The sequence below is a fragment of the Eurosta solidaginis genome, chromosome X (assembly GCF_040869045.1).
Source record: "Eurosta solidaginis isolate ZX-2024a chromosome X, ASM4086904v1, whole genome shotgun sequence".
In the NCBI taxonomy this organism is placed as follows: domain Eukaryota; kingdom Metazoa; phylum Arthropoda; class Insecta; order Diptera; family Tephritidae; genus Eurosta; species Eurosta solidaginis.
The window spans coordinates 4062163-4084523 of record NC_090324.1 but is presented as its reverse complement, the minus strand read 5'-3'; the positions used below and the strand labels follow the sequence as shown (position 1 = coordinate 4084523).

General features: G+C 41.8%; 1 protein-coding gene and 1 pseudogene across 1 annotated transcript in view; one reads left to right on the top strand and one right to left on the bottom strand.

Annotated features, from left to right (window-relative positions):
- Ca-alpha1D (Ca[2+]-channel protein alpha[[1]] subunit D) overlaps window positions 1-22361 on the top strand; it is a 6221746-nt gene that overhangs the window by 2964597 nt on the left and 3234788 nt on the right. The window lies entirely within an intron of this gene.
- LOC137234330 (cyclin-Q-like) lies at window positions 372-1118 on the bottom strand (annotated as a pseudogene).

The window sequence follows — 22361 nt, the reverse complement described above, 5'->3', positions numbered from 1 at the left end:
ACGCAACTCGGTGTCTTATACAGTCAGTTTTACCCTATCGTCATCTCGGTGATGTGTACCAACGGTTGGTTCGCATATGGCATTTTTATTAACTTTATTTAGTAGGAATTGCAAATTAATCAAAATGTCCAAAATACGGAAACAACCCAAAAGGTCGAACACACGTCCACAAGTACAGCCCCATGTGAGTCTCGACATGAGCCCGTAAATTAGTTACTTAAATAATTAGCTTCCATGGAATCGTAGTATATAAGGTGAAATTGAATAACGTTGAATGATTGATGTTCTAATTATCGCAATAGTACAATTCTGTTTTACGACCTTTGCAAATAGTGAGTGTTCCAACAACTATGAATTACAAAATGTTTAATTTAGAGAAAATGTAGGAAAATTTCATTTTCTTACCTATAAGCCTCTATAACTTAATCAATTATTGCCCAGTGTTTTTCTTTGGTCACATCGGTGACAAATAACGCATACCTCATTGACGCCTCGTCTGATTCATCAGCTAAGGGCACCTGTACGCCGTATGATTGCAGAGCAAGTGATAGACACCATATGGCAATATGCGATGGTTTGTGATTTAAGATTTTTCATTGTGATGATAATCTTGTAGAAATGATGCTGCCGAATTTGTAATCGGTACTGAAAACCAGACAGTGAGGCCCAACCATGTTTGTAAGCATTTCGTATAATAGAGCAAATACTTATGTGGATGCTCGATATTTAAATCAAATTTTAAGGCAATAAGTAGCTCTGCTTGTACTATTGCATCGCGTATGGACCAATATTCGTCGCCCAATTCAAGCGGCTGCGAACCACGATGCAAGAGTATTATGTGTAAAATTTATGACATCGTGTATTTTAACAGGATCGTCCTTGATTTGCCAGCCAAATACAAAGCAGAAGCAGCAATAAGATATTCGTCATAATCAGAGCGGGGAATTTCATTAAAGAAACGACGATATATTACAGCTGCACTTGCTGATGTTATCGAACAAGAAACGAGGCACTACACCGGGTTTTTCGATTTTGCGATAATCTGTGGGCTTCAATTTCTGTAGTTTATTTGCTTCAATGCGCTTTTGAACTGTCATTACGTCTAATATATTTTTCATTATGCTGCGTTTTATTGTTTATAAATTCGAATGTGACTTCTTGATCCGCTACAAATAGAATGTAAATCAAAGTAAAATATTGGTGACGGTTTCATTATCGCCAAGTCCCAATAAACTCACTACATGTGGCAGTTCGGGGAAGGGCATTCCTAAAACGGCGAGGTGGAGTTAACCCTTTGGAGCACCATGCTCATCGGTTGGCACTTGGTGAGGCGGTCTTTCTACGCACAGAAGTAAATGGAATGGTTGCGGCTATGCTGTTATTTAACCTAAATTTATTGTCGTATTTGTACGCAGCAGCAATGCAGGTTTATCCTCAACATTTCCTTTGATTTCATCATCATGTATTGCAGATATTTGGTCCTGAAAATATAAGAAAAATTAAGTAATAAGAAATTACAATAAATTTACTATACTTACCGCTCTGCTACCGTACAACCTCGTGGATTTTTTCATAATGACATTTCTCCATTCAGGAAATGCCCTTACCGTACAAACTGAAAAAGCAACCATGGCCGCAGGTAATGAGCACTTGACTCACCCTGCACCATTTTAGGCCAAAAAGCCAAATGTACCAAATATTCTGGTAGGTCGTTAATAGCAAATAAGACGTTGCTATTCAATGAGATACCAATTAGTATACCAAATCGTTTACGAACGTATGAGGAGAAAGAGTAGTGTATTGTCACATACAAGGGAAGGGGTAATAACCGATATAGCCACTAGTGTAATAATGTCCACACATTAATCCAGCAAAGTTTTGCACCTTCTTGGTGGGAGCCCAGGGTGGTTTATAGTAAACATCACCACAATTTATAGCAAGTTTCTGCAATTTAAAATACATTAGGGGACACAAAGATAACCCCAAATCTTGAACTTTTTTTCTAAAATTTGTATACCGGGTTCTGAAAAATTCTGAGTCAAAATTTTGAGATAATCTCTTCACTCAGCCACAACCAGATATTTTTGTTGAAAAACAATCTATAAAAACACGTATATAATGTCACTTAATGAGTCTAATTGCAGGCATCATGACCCGCTACGGCCAATTGCGCAAGGCGTATGAAAAGAAGGCCAGCTACTTCAAGATCCCATGCCATTTGTGTTCGGCTAGGCATCCGATCCGTCTCTGCCCAGTCTATCGCTCTAACACGCCCGAGGAACGTATGCGTGAAGCACTTTTGGGCAATTTCTGTGGCAATTGCCTCTGCATGGCGCATCGCACGGCTGGTTGCACAAGCAACGGGAGATGTCGGCGATGTGGCGAGAAACACCATATCACCCTTCACGTGGATGAGCAAACCAAAGCCTCACGTGAGCCCTACAAGCCATGGAGCGTACACGTATAGGAGGAAGAACGCGAGAACCTCGAAGGGGCGTTGTCACTATATGCCTCCGATATTGAGGCGGAGGAGATTGAACGAGAAACCACGGAGAGGGACACCGATTCTCAACCTGCCAGCATGGTCCAAGAGAGATAGGAACCACTGCCCTTCCGACTATCAGGGGGATTGGAACCACGGCTCTTCCGACCCCTGCTACAGCACGAGCGCCAACTGTCGAACAGAACCCCTCACCGTCGCCGCCGACAGCGACAACGCCCCCAGCTGGCTGACAACAACACAAATAGCCGTCACGAAGCCACCACGACTAGCCTGCCCCGCTCTATGTCAACCGCCGCCGATTCTCGAGGAGTCATTGCCACTCGCTAGCTAAGGACGCCGCTAACGTTCCGTAGTGGACGTACAGAGCTAGACCCCGTCGCTGGACCGGTACTGCGGCCCATGAGATCGATTCCGCCGACCGCTATCGTGAAAATTGAAGCTGGAGGACGACTTCACCTGGTTTGAGCACTAATCGATGTTTGTTCGTCATCGACCGTTATATCGGCCGACTTGGTCCGGGATCTGCGGCTGGACGAAACTCGAGTGGGTAGCCAGACAGGCTGTGTGGTGTGTATGCGGGGGAAGCACGGCGACAACTAACGCATTGCGACCCATGCCGTCGTCACACCACATTTCCTCCGAGTGGCGCCTAGTCACAGCCTGGATCCAGCCATCGCGACTGTGTACACGCACATATGTCTCGTCGATCCAAAATTCTACGTCGCGTCGCCAGATCGCCTAGTTCTCGGTGCAGACGTATATGCCGACATCATGTTGAACCAAGTGCTGCCAGCGTCATTCGGTCCGCTCTTTGCGCAAAGCACAATATTTGGCTTCGTGTTCTCTGGATTATCTAGAGCCTAAATTGTCGCAGATATAAATATCCAAAAAAAAAAAGAATTAATTTTGAATTTGAATTTAAATTATGAATTTTGTAATAAATAATATTTTATACTTTTGAACTCATGCGTACAGTCCGTCCATCCACAAATCTCTAATCTTTCTCCCTCTAGATATTGTGTACTCTAGCAGCAGGGCAAGGCGAGGTTGCGTACCGCAAGGGGGCCGGCATGTTTAGGCCAGCAGGCTAACCCAAAAGGGAAAATAAAGGGCCGGCCACCCTAATGCAATTTAATATAAAACTGCTTATTTATTACGGCCGTTAGCACTTATACTAAAAGAAAAATTGAAGTTTGGTTAAGTTACCCCGCCAAAGGCTTGTTAGCTTTGGGGGGTAAACGGAACGCGTGGAATGGAACTCGGTCACTTGGGTTAAGGCCACAGCAGTGTACGTACGCTCGTCAAGGATCAACAAATTTTTAACCACCATTGAAACATCACCGCCAGAATGCAGAGTCCCTGAATATATATTAAAGGTAACATTGTAGCAATTGCATGCTTGCTCCTTTAAACTCTACTTTCTATTTTTATATTGCACATTCCCTTGAAATAAAACACTATTGTAAATTTTAATATTAATCACTGCCTTTTATTTCTAACCACCTCTCGAGAGAAACTAAGTCTGGAGATCGCCAACTCAAATTTTCAACAACAGTACTTGGGTGAGTCTTTTTCCTTAGTGGTGGTCATTTTATGTCTTGTAAGTTTTTATAGACCGCGCACACTTTGTAATTGGTTGGGTGATTACCTTCGCATAAAGCGCATTTGACATCATCAGATTTGTATTTTCGACTACATTCTGGAGACATGTGGCTACCAGCACATTTTATACATACCGGTTTTCGACGGCAGTAAGATTTTGTATGACCATATTGCTGGCAGTTAGCACATTGGGGTATTTCCCGCTTTGGGTGTGGGGGCCCAAATAAAATTTTTTAATGTAAGAGGCTTTTAATTTCATGAATCTCTTTATTGTTGGTATCGGGTTTGAGCTCAATTATGAACATGGGTAGCGGCTTTTTGGTGATTCTGTGCTTCATGTTCCATATGTTAGTATCAGAGTGGCCAAAATTTTTGAGTGCGTCTACGATTTCTTTGGTATCTATCGAGAAGTGCATATTTTTAAGAGGTACTTTAAATGAACGTTCTTGTTTTAATTTATGTGTGAAGAGCTCTGTGTTCTGTAGTTCCAACTAGGTCACGATAGTTTTGTAGACATCGAGAGAAGATGCTTTAGGTGAAACGAGTTTGGGGCAATTTCTTGTAATAAACTCATCAGTGGAGATATATTACTGACTTTATCGACGAAAATTGGGAGAGGTTTCAGTTCTTTCTCCTTGGGTTGGCTTGCTTCTTCGACTACAAGGATGGAAAATCTATTTTCAGTATCAGGGGCATTTACTTGGCGCCTACCAAGCCAACATTGTTCGAGCTTGGCCTGTTTTTTTGACTCTGTACTCTTACCTGGGCTTTCGCATTGGCGTTTAGAGGGCGTTACGTTCTTCTATTCGTTGGCTGCTGGAGTCGTACTAGTGACTTTTTGGGTGGGTGGGACTTGTTGCTGACTCTAGAGTAGTTGCAATTGTTGCTGGAGGAACTCTATGTACTGCTCAACATTTCCGGCGCTCCAAGCAGGGATTGTGTGAGTTTTTTGTTGCTCCGAGGTTTGTTGCTGTTGTGTTATTGAGGTGAGTGGTTGGGATTGGGTCGGTTGGGTCAGCGGTAGCTTTTGTTGCTGTTGGCTGATTTGAAGTGTTGAGGTTTGCTGGGAGGGCAGGGGTCCTCCTCCCTTAGGAGGAGTGCGGTTAATTGGCATTTTACCCGCTGATCACTTATTTTATATTGCCTTATTCTTATATTATTATTATTATGTTACTTTTATTATTATTATTATTATTTATTTATTTATTATTTTGTATTATATTTTAATGTATTAACGCTTATTAAGTTATGTGGATATTTATTTTATAAAATTTTTTTTTTTTTATTTTGAGTACCTTGGCAACTCTTACTTACATCAAAGCTAGTGACGGGTGGAATATATTGCCTACTTTTAGGCGTAGGTGAAAATATCTACGTACCAGAATTGGCGCCAATTATGTATACGTATATATTTGTTTGTGTTTTCCTTTCTTATTTTCACTTTGTTTATGTTTTCGATATGGAGTCTCACTTTTATTTTTATGTTTTAATTTTAAGCACTATTGTTTTTTGCCTTATTTTGTTTTCAGGGGGAAAATCACTTATTTTATGTATCTAGAGGGTGCCTTTTTTTGTTTTTATCTCACTTAGATCTTTATTATTTATACTGTTTCTTATGTTTTGGAAGACACACCTGAATTTTCACTTTACGCGAACAGGCTTGCCGATACGATTTTCGCAAATTCGCTTTAATTATCTTGCGGTATCCTCGCCTGTGGTGGCGGGCCTTAACGGTCCGCCCGTATTCCGTTAGACGGATCCCATTAGTATGTGGCGTCTGTGCCCTGTCGCGCCTTATGGCGACGTCTCTCTCTGCTGCGGTGCTCTGTCGTGTCTTACGTCGGCGTCTACTTGTATTGCTGAGGCGGTACTCTGCGCACCTTTCGTCGGCGTCTACTTGTATTGCGGGCGATGCTCTGCCACGCCTTATGCCGGCACCTCTCTCGACTGCGGTGCTCTGTCGCGCCTTGCGTCGGCGTCTTGCTGGCGTCTCGGTGGCGTTGGTCGCATCGCTGCGGTGCGGTTTATTACTGTCGCGGCGCGATCGTCGTCGGCGCAGGCGAGCGGACGTCACCTGTTCGCGGGTGCGCGTTACTTTGTCTACGCGGGTGTGAACGAAGTCACAAGCGGTGTTTGGTGGTAGAACCGACAAATACACAACTTGAAGCCAAGACTCACTCATATGAAACGATCTCTCTTGGTGATAGAACCGACACATTCGAGGTGCGTTTTACTGGTAGCTCCGGTCATGACCACAGCTCCGTGCTAACTGACTACTGTGCTGCTGTGTCGCTCCTTTTATGGCTGTTGTGTTTGGTGTTGCTAGCCCAGAGGGTTGCGTTGCCATGCTCACCGTGTTGCTGTTAAATATTGCGACGAGCTCGTTGTGTTGCTGAGCTTGCTGGTTGGCCGTGTTACTGTTAAATGTTGCGACCGCTCGTTGTTTTTCTGAGACTTCTTGGTTGGTCGTGTTGCTGTTAAGTGGTGCGACCGCTCGTTGTGTTGCTGAGACTTGTTGGTTTGTCGTGTTGCTAGGGCCTTTTGTGGCCGCCTGTTGTGTTGATGTTGTGTTAATGGTTGTGACCCATATGGTGTGGGATCGTTTTGTGTGGGCCAAATTAATAAGGTTTTATTTAGTCTTCGCATTTCTATGCGCTTCTGGCTCGCCATGTCTTCCGTGAATGGCTGTCTACACAGTCCGGGTATTCCTTTTTCGCTCCCCGTGTATCGCAATACCCTTTCCATGTTTTCGGCCACGTATACGCCATAGTCGTTGTTGTTTAATTGTTGTGGTACCTCGAGTACTAGCTCCTGGGCCTTAAACCCGTCATGCCTGTACCGCTGCATATATCCCCACCGGAGGAAATCCTCCCAAGCCTGCGTTGCGTGCGGAAATTTAGCCCTGTGCATCGAGTCCGCTACCCATACGTACCGCTCCTGCCAGCATTCCGTGTCAGTGACGTGGTGTGTGACTGCTGCAGTCGCCAGACCCAGCAGGTACTAGCGTTTGGCTGCGTTGTGAGGCGTGAGGATCACGCTCTTGCAAACAGGTCGACGTTCCGGACCCAGCGGTGTATGCGTCGGTCGTTTTCCCCTATGTTCCTCTTCTGGGTCAGCTGCCAGATCACGAACGGGCTGAGAGTCGTATTTTATTCTCCGTGTTGCTCTTCCAGTCCCTTTGCCCAAGCGGCAACGACGGTGTCAGTCAACCATTTAGATCCTTTGAGGGCGTTGAGGTCAGTTGCATAGAGGGTTATGCCGCTTGGTCCTGCCGGGAATATTGTCCTAGGCGTTTCCCTCTCCGGTGGAGCTGTGTCCTTATCCGAGGAGAGCTCGGTTGTTGTTCCGGTGGAGATGTGTCCTCACCCGAGGAGAGCTCGATGATTGCCGGCAAATGTTGTAGTTCTCATGGAGCTGTGTCCTCGCCCGAGGAGAGCTCGATGATTGCCGGCAACTGCCCTCCCTCCACGTCTATCCTGTTTAGAGTGGCTGTTGGTGGTTCGCTCCTATTGTTGGCCTTGGCCGCGGCTTCCTCCCACTTCGACATGCGCGTGGTGCGTACTATAATTTCGGTTGCCCGTCTGGCTGCTTCCGCTGCGCGTCTGACGTTGGTGCCGCCATAAGTTGCGGCTGCGGCTGATTCAGTGTTCGTGGTGTTAGCGTCGGCGCCTGCAGTGTTTGCCTGTGTAGCGGTGCGTGCGACGTCAGCGTGTGTGGCTGCGCGTACAGTTGCGCGCATGTTGTTGGCGTCGGCGTCCATAGTGTTTGACGTTGTAGGGGTCGTGCGACGTCAGCGTACGTGTTTGCGCGTGTAGTTGCGCGCATGTTGTTGACGTCGGCGCCTGTAGTTTTCGACGGTGTAGTGCTGCGTGCGACGTCAGAGTACGTGTTTGCGCGTGTAGTTGCGCGCATTTTGTCGACGTCGGCGCCTGTAGCTCCTTCCAGCAGTACGACCCTAAAGCGCTTTGCTTCCTCCTCCTCGTAGCGGTGGCGCATACGCTTGATGCTCTTGGTCAGTTTAGCGTTGTAGTTCTCCATTGTAAACTGGTGTTCAGTAGATATTCGTTGCAAAAGATAACGTTGTTGTCACGTCCGTGGTTTGCGATAGATTGACCGGTGCTTGCTTATCCTCCCATCATTGATATTAATTAATAGTAATTTTTTTTTCTTTTTTTTGGGATTTATTTTAATTTCTCGCGATGGTCGCTGCTGCATGATATGCCTTTAGTTCCGCAATGTTGGCCGTTTTCTCCTTCCCGACGTTAGTTTTTCGTACTTTGAGTATCACTGGTGATACATATCCTAGGATTATGTAGGGTCCGTTATATTTAGGGGCCAACTTTGCTGCGAAATTTTCCCCGGCCTTGAAAAGATGGTGTTCCTTTCCGCCGCTCGTTCCATGTTCTGCCTCACTATTCTGAATGCATCTTGCATTCTGTCGGATTTCTCTTCTGCCGTGGTGGTAGCTATGCCCGTCCCAAGGTTGACCTCGTCAAACAATGCCCCTAGTAGCCGCGGGCCAGTAGTACCGGTTGGTAATCCGCGCTACCGTCCTGCAGATACCCATGTGTCCAGCGCTTAGGATATCTTGGTTTTCTTCTAATACTCATTGTCGCAGTGGTGTGGGCACACAAAATTTCCAAGGGACCACTTCTTCATCGTGTTACCGGCTGGGAATATGGCGGTACAGTTGTCCATCTTGTATTATGTGGTCAGCATATTTCTCTGGGTTAGTGCGCACTTCGTTCACACGCTTGTGCCACCACTTGCAAGGTCGCTCTTTTGTCGTTGCCAGTCGTAGGGTCTCCAGTGGCTGTCGTGATAGTCCGTCCGCTCCAGGTTCAGCTTTCCTTTCCTGCACTCGATGTGGAAGGTGTGCTGCTGAAGTTCCAAGGCCCATCGTGCTACACGGCCGGAGGGGCTTTCGCTGGAGTTTAGCCACTTTAGGGACATATGGTCCATGATTAACTTGAATCGGTACCCTTCCAAATATGGCGATCACGCGTTCTCCACCTTCCAAATCCTGTGTCAATACGGCGCCCAGCCCCATATTGCTTGCGTCCGTTTGTAAGGTGAAGGTCTTGGTGAAGTCCGGACAGGCAAGTATCGGTGTTTCCGTGAGTTTTTGCTTTAAGACCTCTAAGACTTCCTGTTTTTCGGCCCCCCACTTCCAGTGTTTGCCCTTTTTCAGCAGGGTTGTAAGTGGCTGGCTGATCGTGGCGAAGTCGGGCACGAACCGTCGGTACCAAGATTCTATACCAAGATATTTATTTATTTTATTTATTTATTTATTTATTTATTTCAATTAGTCAATGGACTTAAATCCTTACAGACTATGGTACAAACTAAAATTAAGAGATAGTTATTTGAAAAATAATACAAGGTACTTAGAAAACAGATTTTAAAATATTTAACAGCTTCGCTTTTGGAGCAGAAAAGTCTAGAGTTACAACAGTACTGATAGGGTTAAACTCACGGAGAGCACGAGCAATGGGAGCATTACTGGAATAGTGGGTTTTAAAATTGTCACAATAAAATGGATAAAAACTGCGAGGACACCTCCGGGGAATATTAGATCGAATCTTATCCAAGAAATATGGACAGTGAACGGACCCATTAATAATATAATACGTAAATGACAAGCAGAGTATTGATCTGCGATTTTCTAAAGACTTAAGGCTTAAAAGCATAAGTTGTGCAGAGTAGGCGGGTATAGGATCAGAGAAGTTTGAAGGACGAAGGGCATATTTGAGAAAAATTTTTTGTATTCTTTCAATTATGGTAATAGCAGTTTGACTAGTTGGTCTCCAAATAAATATACCATATTCCAGATTAGATCTAACAAAAGACGTGTAAAGTAGCTTAAACGTGTAGGGATCAGAGAATTTGGCAGAATTGCGCCTCACAAAGCCAAGCATAGAATATGATTTGGAGGTTATGAAATTTATGTGCTTACTAAAAGAAAACTTATTGTCAAAGACAACACCAAGGTCCTTAATCTCATTAACACATTGAAGCTCACAATTAGAAATACTATAATTTGTAGTTAGAAGATTAATTGACTTCGAGTAGGTCCTTTGAAAGCATTTGAACGGATTCAAAGAAATACCAGAGTTCAGGCACCATTGGTGCAACTTATTAATATCATTCTGCAACATTAAGGCATCATATGGCGTCTTAATGGCAGAAAATAGCTTTAAGTCATCGGCGTATAGCAAACACTTCGCGAATGAAACGCAACTACTTACGTCATTAATAAATAAGATAAATAAAAGTGGACCTAATATCTCCCTTGGGGAACCCCAGAAGTGGCTACAAACGGACTAGACGATTGCCCATCTATGGAAACAACACATTGTCTGTTACTTAAATAAGACTTTATCCATAAAAGAAACGAAGAGTGGAAACCAAGGCAACCTAATTTTTTAATTAAAACACTATGATGGATTTTGTCAAAAGCTTTTGGAAAGTCAGTATAAATGCAACCAACCTGAAAACCGGCAACCAACTAAAAACAGCAAGATTAGAAACTGTTGATCTGCCAGCGACAAAACCATGCTGGAAGGGAGATATTAAAGACTTAACCGCAAAACTCAACTTGGCATTAACAGCATGCTCAAAAATTTTGGAAATGGTAGAAAGCTTTGAAATAGGTCTGTAATTACGCACATAATTTTTGTTACCACTTTTAAAGACGGGGGTAATGGAGGTGAGCTTCCACTCGTCATTGAACGTACCGGACGATAGAGATTTATTAAAAATTATTCTTGAAGGAAGAACTAGAGTCGGGCAGTTTTTTAACAGGACTGAAGAAACCCTGTTTGAGACGAAGATTTAAGTTTGAGAATAGCATTACTAATATCATCAGAAGAAAGACAGAGGGCACCAAAGTTTAGAGCAGTGTTAAGATTCGAGGAGGCATCAGACGATTCATAACTATCGTCGGCAGAAAAATTTGATTTAAAAAAATCCGCAAATAAGTTGGCTGTATCACATGGTGTTCGCGCTGAGTGACCATCAAGGAACACTCCAGACGGTATACTACTGGAGCAACCTTTTTTGGACTTGATATAGCTCCAAAATGTTTCCGAATTCAATTTAATATTAGACTCGATTGTATGAATATAGTTGGTATATAGAAGCTTATCCAAATAATTAAATTTCTTCAAGTATTTGTGTGTCTTATGTTCCGCCGGGTAGTTCTGATGCCCTATATAAGGCACATCTGGAGAATATATTGACTGTGCATGATACAATTGGAGACAATCAACTTTGTATCCTGGGGGATTTTAATATGGGTAATATTTCATGGAGCTAGTTGGATGGTAATGCCGTTCTAACTCCATCGAATGTTACTACTGTCTCGGAGTCATATCTTATTGATAACTTTCAATGTATAGAACTAGTACAAATTAATAGCTTTTTAAACTTACTAGACAGGGTCTTAGATCTAATATTTGTAAGCTACAATGTTAACCATAAGCTCTCTATAGCAGCTAGTTACATCTCCCCTCCAAATCAGCATCATAGCCCACTGATGCTGGAGCTTGAGTTTTATCAATATTTCGAACTACCAACATGTGATAATAGAGCGGCCTTAACTCTCGCGATGTAATTTGATGAGTTAAACATCTTGTTTGATTTGAATTGGGACCGTCTTTTTGGAAATGCAGATGTAACTGGTTGTTATGATATTTTTAAGTCAACAATTTATGACATCTGTGTGAATAGCATTCCTGTTCATAGAGCAACAAAAAATAAACGTCCGAGGTTCTCCAACGAACTCAAACGGTTAAGGAATTTAAAGAATAAGTTCTATAAAAAGCATAAACGCTCTACCAATACAAATGTTCGTGAGCGCTACATATTTTACAGAACTGAATTTAATAAGCTCAATAGATTTTTTATCGGCGGTACATTCATAATGTTGAAAACAGTATTAAATGTAACCCTAAATTTTTTTGGAGCTACATTAAGTCGAAAAAGAATTGTTCGAATATTCCGACATCGGTCCACCTTAGAGGTGTTTCGGCCAATCAATTTCGGAAGCGGCTGACTTATTCGCTGAATTATTTTCCTCGAATTACGTTACGGATAATAGTAGTGGGGTGTCGTCTGAATATCTGCCAATTGTAGATACTTCCATCAATTTCGGGAAGCTATGCTTGACTGACTTGGACATAGCTAATGGTATTGAACATCTAAAGATGTCAACCACAACTGACGCAGATGGCCTCTTGGCTGTCCTGTTGAAAAGTTGTTCATCTTTGATTGTTCCTTTAAGGCACATATTTAATATGTCACTATCTGCCGGAGTTTTTATTGATGCATGGAAATTGACTTTTATTACGCCTATCCTTAAAGGTGGTAACCAAAATTATATCGAAAATTATAGGCCGATATCCAAACTTACCACTGTTTCAAAGCTATTTGAGTGCATAGTTAAGAATAAAATTTACTTCTCCGTGAAACATCTACTATGTCCTCAGCATTACGGTTTCGTTGAGGGTAGGTCTACAATAACTAATCTGGCTGTATTTACGGAAGGCTGTTTGGATTCCTTTCAAAAGGGCTACCAAATCGACGCGGTCTATACTGATTTCTCTAAGGCTTTCGATAGGGTATCGCATCGAATACTACTGGCAAAACTTGAATGCTCGGGCTTTCACTCTGAGTTTCTGAAGTGGATCTCTTCTTACTTAGAGAACAGAAGTTGTGTCGTTCGCCTAGATAATATGTCATCTTTTCCATTCGCCCCAACTTCCGGTGTCCCCCAGGGCAGCGTTTTGGGTCCGCTATTATTTGTCATATTTATTAACGACATATCATCTTGCTTTTCAAGGTGTAAGTTTCTTCTTTATGCTGATGACTTAAAAGTTTACCTTTTTTTCAATTGTATAAGCTAGGCTCTTCGAGTCGTAATAAATAAATGAAATGAAATGAAATGAAATGAAATCAGTGCTTGGACGATTCTTTAATCTTAAAAAATGAGCTTAGAAACTTATATCATTGGTGTGTCCGTAATCTTCTATTCCTAAATATTGGTAAGTGTCATTTTACCACTTATGCTAAATGTTCTGGTTTAGTTCCTACATCGTATAGTATCTTAGACGTTCAATTAAAAAAGTCAACTGAAGTTAAAGATTTGGGTGTGTATTTTGATACCAAGCTGACTTTTACCCCTCACATAAGCTATATAGTTTCTAAAGCGTACGCGATGTTGGCTTTTATCCGCCGTAACTGCTCATCATTTTCAGATCCTTATACTATCAAACTACTGTACACATCTTTAGTTAGATCGAGGTTGGAGTATGCGGTATTTGTTTGGAGACCTTTTCATGCAGTTTATATCAAGATGTTGGAGTCTGTTCAGAGAGCTTTTATGCGCTTTGCATTGCGGTCGATGAACTTTGTAGACCCTGTACCATCATATCACTCTCGCTGTTTATTGATAAATCTTATATCACTAGACTCCAGGCGAACTCTATTGTCAATGTGCGTTGTCTTTGATATCGTTTCGGGCTCATTTGACTGTTCTTACCTTCTCATGAAAATTCGTTTTAATGTACCCTGTCGTATCCTTCGTTGTAACGATTTGTTTTATATGGGTGTTGCTAGAACGGTTTATGGAATGAATGGTCCCCTTAGGAGGACACTTTCTCAATTTAATGCTTATTCCTATTCCTTGGCGTGTGATTTTAGTTGTAGTAAATTTACATTTAAGAACCTGATAATCAGATACTTGTCATAAAGTTAACTATACTTTTTATATAAGCTATGTAAACTTAAAGTTTTGTATATTAACAGTCTATAAACACCTTGTTTGTTGATTAAATAAATAAATATAAATATATTTAGTGAAAAACAAATGGTTCTTCGTATGTTTAAATTTACGCATATATTTATTTCTGAGACTCTTCAATTTTTTCAACTCTTTCGTATACCACGGAAGTTTGTAAGGCCTCATTCTTCTCATAGGAATTTTATGCAGGCAGTGATTTAATAGAATAGATTTGAAAGTTAGGAAACTATTAGAAGTATCCAGTCTCTCAAGTACCACTTCCCAGTCTATTTCAGATAAAAAACCATTAAAACTGGGAAAATCAAACGAATTAAAGTTAAAAGTAAATCTGCTTTCAGAAGTATCCTGTGCATAACTATAAAAACTAAAATTAATAACCAAGGGTAGGTGATGCCTGTTCTTATGAGTGATTGGATTTGTACATTCACTGATTTCACAATTAATATTATCATTAATAAATATGCGGCGGCCACCGTGGTGTGATGGTAGCGTTCTCCGCCTACCACACCGTATGCCCTGGGTTCGCACCCCAGGCAAAGCAACATCAAAATTTTAGAAATAAGGTTTTTAATTAGAAGAAAATTTTTCTAAGCGAGGTCGCCCCTCGGTAGGGTTTGGCAAGCGCTCCGAGTGTATTTCTGCCATGAAAAGCTTTCAGTGAAAACTCATCTGCCTTGCAGATGCCGTTCGGAGTCGGCATAAGACATGTAGGTCCCGTCCGGCCAATTTGTAGGGAAAATCAAGAGGAGCACGACGCAAATTGGAAGGGAAGCTCGGCCTTAGATCTCTTCGGAGGTTATCGCGCCTTACATTTATTTTTATTTATTTAATAAATATGAGATCGAGTAATCTATTTAAAGTATTAACACATTAGTTGATTTGCAATAAATTAAGACTTAGTAAATTATCCATGAAATATAATTCGTGATTTGCAGAGAGATTATTAGGTGTAAGACCAAAATTACAAACATTAGTTGACCAGTCAATATTGCATAAGTTGAAGTCACCAAGCACGCAGAGATGATTGTCACTTAGGTTAATAATAACTAGCGAACCTATGTTGTCAGCGTGTGCCTTGTATAGTTCAAATGAACTGCCTGGTGGCACGTATGATGCAAGGAGATATAGACAGCCTTGTGAATCAGAACCATTAATGCAAACACAAATTTGGTCGAGCAGAACGTCACCATTACTAAGCGGAAAGAAACAGGAGCATAACTGACGTTTGACCGCAATTAAGACCCCACCGCCACAAAGACAAAAGTAGCGTTAGCATCTCGATATTTGCGGAATACATTAAAAAGATTAGAGTCGAAGAACTCAATGTCGAAAAAACTTCCATTCAGCCATGTTTCGATGAAAACAAAGAGGTCATAATCCTATTGGGAACTGAAGGTGTGAACACGATGGGCTTTGGTCCTCATCCCAAAAAGATTTTGGAAATATACCTTTATCTCACTATAACCATTAATTGGAGGCAGAGCACTCACCACATTGTTCAGTGATTGCTAATCGTCGCTTGACACTGGCACGGAGCTTCTTGTTTGCTTGCGAACATTTTTAAACGGTTTAACTTTCACATTTGCTGGCCATTGCAAGGGATCCATAATTGTGTCCAGGAGCGTAGCTGACACGCCAAGCTTAAAATTCACTCTGGAGAGTTTTGTAAAATCTGTATCTTTTTTAACCAGAGGGAAGCAGGCAAGTTCATTGCCATCGATTTTCGTATTTTTAACCACATAGGGGATTATATTATCAGCAGTGACATTAGATTTGAATGACGATAGATGGATCCATTTTTTTGCGGAAACTACATCAAGTTCAGTGTTAGTACTGACTGCGATCACTAGACTACGCGAACTGGTTTGGACTTGAGGGGTTTTCTTTTGATGGACTTGACTTCTCGTGTTATTAGAATCACTGATTTTATCATTGCCTACCACGTCAACGTTAGTACCAGAAGACAGCGGTTTAGTGCGTTTTTTTGTTTTTACGCATTTTTCTCTGTACCTGAGTCCACTGAGAGGGAGATTCAATATTATTTGCAGCAGAAGAGCTGTGAGAGAGATGTGTTGGGCATGTTTGAAACAAAGTAGTAACATTCTGCTTAGTGGCACATAGTTGAATTTCACTCATATTGTTATCATTAGAAATTGGGCAAGAATCGGTGATAATAGTAGCAATTGGACTCTTGTTGTTGACACCAACATTGACGCACCTCTTTCGCGTTCGTTCGGGGTTTCAGGTCTTTGATGGCTGCAACTTTCTCGGGGTCGGTGTGAATTCCCCTGTCGCTTATTACGTGTCCTAGGTATCGGATTTACTTCTTGAAAAATTCGAATTTCTCCGGATTTATTCTGAGGTTGACGTGCTGCAGTCGTGGCATTACTTCTTTCAAGTTGCGAATGTGCTCCTCCAAGGTGGATCCTATGAGGATTATGTCATCGAGGCATGCGAAAGCGTAGCGTTCCATCTCCGATCCGATAACCTGATCTAGCGCTCTTTGGAACGTTGCAGGTGCGCAGTGTAGGCCGAACGGCATAACGCGCCACTGGAATAACCCGCGTCCCGGTACCGTGAAAGTTGTGTAGGGACGGCTCTGGGATTCCAGTGGTATTTGCCTGTAGCCATTTTTCAAATCTAAGCTGCTGATATACTTTGCTCGTCGTAGCTTGTCCAGCATATGTTGTATTCTGGGTAAGAGGCAAGCGTCGGGTACGGATCGGGCGTTGAGCTGCCGATAATCCACGCATAACCACCACTTCCCGTTTTTCTTCTTGGCTAGTACGATTGGTGCACTTTGTGGGCTACAGGATTGCTCGATGCATCCTTCCTGAAGTAATTCGTTAATTTCGTTGTTGATGATAGTCTGCATAGCTGGGTTGCATGGGAAGTGACGTTGTTTGATAGGGCGGTCATCCGTCAGGATAATCCTGTGCTCGGCTATTGTCGTCACCACACTCATGCTCTCGAATTTTCGGAGTTCTTTTGTCAGAACCCCATGCACTCGTTCCGCCTCCTCCTCATCGTAGGCACCGTTGATCCTGTTGATCGTACCATCTATGTTATTGTTGTCCTCGCCTGGTGGCGTTACCTCCTCCGTGATCTGTGTCGGCTCGGCTGGTGGCAATGTATGCTGTGTGACTGGCCTGGAGAGCGCGAGTTGACCTCCTCCGCAGGATATGGTGGTTCCCATGCTCCTTAGCATATCTAGGCCCAGTATGATGTCGTCGATTGCTCCGGGCATGACGTGTAAAACTGTGTGGTGTGACGCTTCTCCGAGGCGTACCTCAGTCCTTATGGCGTCGAAGATTGTGGTGCTAGTCCCGTTGCCATCGTTATTTTGATGGCCACTCTCACCATTTCTCCGCTCCCAGAGTTTACCACACGTTCTGCAAGGCTGCTCGAAACGATACGATGCCCCTGTACCGATGACCACCTGGGCTGATTCCGTGCCGAGCCTAGCTATGGCGTAAAGGCGGCCATGCTCTTGGTGCATTGCTACTGCCGATTCGACGCTGGGTTCCTTGGGCTCACCGCTCCTTGTTTTTCGCGAAGCCCTCTGTCGTTTCCCTGACGTAGACGGCAGCATTCGATTGTGCGTATATCGCTGCGGCCACACTCCCAGCAAAAAAATGTTCGTGGGTTTCGGCATCTATTGGCGTAGTGTCCTTGTTCACCGCACCTCCTGAATACGTTGTTGGGGTCGAATCTCTGATTGACTTGAGGTGAGTGGTGCGGTATATTCGGTTGTTGTGGCGGTGGTGGGGGTGCAGGTTGCGGTGGTGGAACCAACCCAAGTTGGAACTACCAGGACCAAGATCGCAATGACGTGCAATGTGACCTGGGTTGCCGCACTTGAAACATTTAATAACTCCGGCATTCTTCTGTTGAGATACCTCCAGTGCTTCCAAAATTGTGTCTACCCAATCTGGCCTTTCTACTTCTACACGGCGTGCTTTGAAAACTGGCTTACATAGAAGCGACGCTGTTTCCTGAATCAGAGCATGTGATACCGTTTCTGCGAATGTTGGCTTTGGGTTTGCGTATGTAGCTCGCTTTGTTTCAACGTCACGTATTCCATTTATAAAGCTCTGAATCTTTACCTCTTCAGTGTATTCCACGGGTGCGTGCGCATTTGCTATATGAGCCAATATTTCAACATCCGAAGCAAACTCTTGCAAAGTCTCATTAGCTTTTTGGTAACAATTTTGCAACTCAAATTGGTACATCTGTATTCTATGCTCTCTTCCATAACGTCTCTCGACAGCGGCCATCAATGCTTCATAGTTGTTCCGCTCTCCTTCGCGAATAGTCGGTAGGATTTCGGCTGCAGGCCCCATCAATGCTACAAATAGAGCTGCAACTTTACCTTCAGCATTCTAGTTGTTCAGTGCTGCGGTCTTCTCAAACTGTAGCTTAAAGACCTAGAAAGGACCAGAACCGTCAAAGGATGGTGTTTTTACCTTTGGATTACTCGCTGAAACTGCTGTTCGATTTAGTTGCAACCCCTGTATACGATCTATCTTGCCGTTCACTAAAAGCCTGTGCCTCCAGCTTCGTTGAGATACGCTCTTCCTGTGCTTCCAGTTATAATGTCATGCGTGCCTCTTACTTTTTTAATTCTTCTGCAATTTGTCACGCCATGTGTGTTTTCTGTTCATCCAATTGTGCTTCAATCTTCGATGTGATGCGTGTCTCCTGCGATTCCAGTTGGGATGACATTTGTCACGACATTTCTGAAATAAGTGCCTCCTGCACTTCCAATTGGGATGCCATATATGTCTTCTGTTCTGCCAGTTGAGATAACACTGTCGATGTTTGGCCAGATATTGCAGCCAAAATCGTGTTCAAGTCTGTGCTCGTAACTGTCTGCGATGTGTCGTTTTTCTCTTAAATTTTTGTCGTTTCCTCGCCATCAAGAGGAAAGACATCCTCTCCCACGTTAATTCCTTCTGCTTCCATTGCCTCTCGTAGCCGTGCCTGAAGTTCGAGTTTAACGCCGGTTGTATTCAATCCACGGCTCTCCAACTCCTTTTTCAGCTGCTGGATCTTCAATTCACTCCACTTTTCCATGTCCAAGTTGTATTCGAAGTCTTCGGAATTTATTCAACAATCCGACTTCTGACACCAATTGTAACGAATTCACTGCAATTCCTCTTATTTGCAATCTTCTACTAACGTTCGAATCACTAAACTGTTGAATAAATAACTCCACTATTCAATAATGCTAAATGACCTTTATTAGACTACTTTCAAAATAACACTACTATTGCTCGCCAGATAGCGTCTTAAATCAAAATGATTGTCGCGCCTCTACTGTTACTGCCTTTTATACTCTGTGATTTCTCGTTCGCATCTTCTAGGCGCTTCCTTTTATAGAAATTACTGGTTGGTTATCAGCTATAAAATTACTACGTTCATAGCTTCTCATATGCGCGTGTATATATGTGAGCACAATTATAATTGCATACTTTTGGGAGCATCTCAGATAAGATATCTGCATGTGTTTGTGCGTCCCTTCTCCGCTGCGTGTAGACATAATGATTGATTTAATGATGTGCATACAAGTCACTGCTTAGCATCGGCTTAGAGATGATAGTATCCCTTAGTGTTGCTTATAGTCGTGACAATATATAAAATTCAAAAAAATATGTATGTAGGTATGCCGGTATATATCGGGTTGCGTCCTAAATGGATCGACCAATCACAACCAAATTTGCACAACCAACTAGAAGCTTTCCAGGGATAGTCACAGGATAAAAATAGTTGCGATATATGAAAGGGGCATGGCACCTGCCATACAAATGGAATCTTTGATACTGCATAACTCTGGAGGTATTCATGAAATTCAATACGGATTTATATGAGGTCAGGTGAGGGAGAAGCGGCGTGGAACCTCCCATACAAATGGAATATATCATACTGCATATCTCTGGATGTAGTAATGGTAGGATAGTGGAAATTGTTAAGGAGCTATATGACGTTAAGTCTTAACATCTCCAGTAAAACGTGGAATTGGCGAAAAGGGGTCGTGGAACCTTTCCTACAAATGGAATTTTTCGGAACTATGGCTGTCTTACAAACTTAGGTTATTTTAACAGCTAATATTTGACTATATTGTTGAATTTGGCAGTTAATCCTTTTGGACGTTTAGTAATCTGCCGCCGTTAAAAAAATTTGATAGCTTCAGTCTATCTACATCTTCTTTAAAAATCAAATTCTGTGTGTGTGTCCCTATGGAAACGTATTTGCCACACTTCAATCAGCACCGAATTTCGGCTATGGGTTCCTTCGATCAAGACGAAGGTTTTTCATATTTCAGAATAAAGAATTTTAAATTAAAGTTTTTTTTTTTGGCTATGCGAACGAGCAATTTTAGCTCCCAAAAATGTTCATGTTAACATAACAATGATCGCATTAAAAACCGAATTCCTGGTGAAGTGGCGAAATATAAATCGATCGACACAGTTACAGATGAAGATCAAATTTTGAATTATACAATTGAATTTCTAAACTCTTTAGAACCACCTGGAATTCCTGCGCATATATCAACTTTGAAAATTGGCTCACCAATCATGCTTCTTCGGAATTTAAACCCACCAAAATTGTGCAATGGAACCAGACTTTTTGTTAAGAAATTAATGCCGAATGTAATCGAAGCAACAACCATCAGCGGTAAAAGCGACGGATCCCAATGATTCCTACAGTTTTGCCATTCAATTTTAAGCTATTACAGTTTCCTGTACGCATTAAACAAAAGGACAATCGCTTACTGTTGCATGACTAAATTTAGAGAGTTCGTGTTTTCCCATGGCCAGCTATATGTTGCTTGCTCTAGAGTTGGAACGCCAAAAAATATGTTTATCTTTGCACCGAACGAAAAAACCAAAAATATTGTGTACCCACATGCATTACAATAAGATACAATAATAAAATGTTTTAAACGAAAATTTCAACAAATATACGTACACAATTCATTTCAATTTACAGAACAATAAACTAAATTATCAACAAACAACACAGAAATAAAATAATTAAAAAAAAATTTTAAGTTAAACGGTTTTATTGAAAACAATACTCACATGAAATAATAATAATACTAAATGCTATAAAATAATTAGGTAGGTCCTAGGTACTAGTCATCACACTCCTTATTAATCTAGAGCGTTGATCAGACAAATAAATAAAACCGTTGGGCGCGTGAAATTTCTAAAAATGTAAGGCGTAGCATAATCTGATTACGGTTCAGTTGGTCTTATATATGACTATCAATAGAAATTTAACGCGTCCAGCGCTTTTATTTAATTGTCTGATCAAAGCCCTAGATTGGCGAAGAGTGTGATGACTAGTACATAGGACCAACCTAATTATTTTCTAGCTTTTAGTATTATTATTATTTCATGTAAATATTGTTTTCAGTAAAACCGTTTAACTTAAAATTTTTTTTAATTACTTCATTTTCAAGTTTTTAGTCTTTATTTAATTGCCTATTATTTCTTATTCTATTTAGTTCACTTAGTGACTCATTATTACAAAGACTCTTTCCTGACAATTTGTTACAATCTAAGTCCTCAATACATAATCTTTCCAAACACTTTACTCGACTCTGCGCCACGTATGCTTGCCCCCCCCTCCAACTCCAAAATATTTTGATGTCACTTCTACCGGACTGTATGTAATATTTGTTCGAAATATGAGCCAAATGGACATCATAGGTCGCTTTCTATTCATGTATGTATTATGTGTTCCAACTATGGGCCAAATCGGACCACAAATACGATTTTTTTGAATATCTCGATCTTTGTGCCACCTAGCGGCGATTTTTTTCATATTTCGCTTTCTATTCTTGTATGTATTATGTGTTCCAAATATGAGCCAAATCGGACGACAAATACGATTTTTGTGCATATCTCGATGCTTGCGCCACCCAGCGGCGTTTTTTTTTTTGTATAGGTCGCTTTTTATTGTTGTACTAGCTATACCCGGCGTACGTTGTAACGCCCGAGATCGAATTAATGTTACATTATTTTTTCTGTTTCGTTTGTTGATAATTTAGTTTATTGTTCTGTGAACTGAATTGATTTTTGTACGCATATTTGGTGAAATTTTCTGTTAAAACATTTTATTATTGTATCTTATTGTAATGTATGTGGGTACACAATATTTTTGGTTTTTCGTTTGGTGCAAAGATAAACAATTTTTTTGGCGTTCCAACCCTAGAGCAAGCAACATATAGCTGGCCATAGGAAACGCACGGACTCTCTAAATTTAATCCTGCAACAGTAAGCGATTGTCCTTGTGCTTTGTAGATTGCAATTGCAAAAGCAAGGCGTACCTACAGGAAACTGTAAGCGCCTAAAATTTAATGGAAAATCTGTAGGAATCATTGGGATCCGTGGTATGAGCACATCTTCACCTTCGCTTTTACAGCTGATGATTGTTGCTTCCATT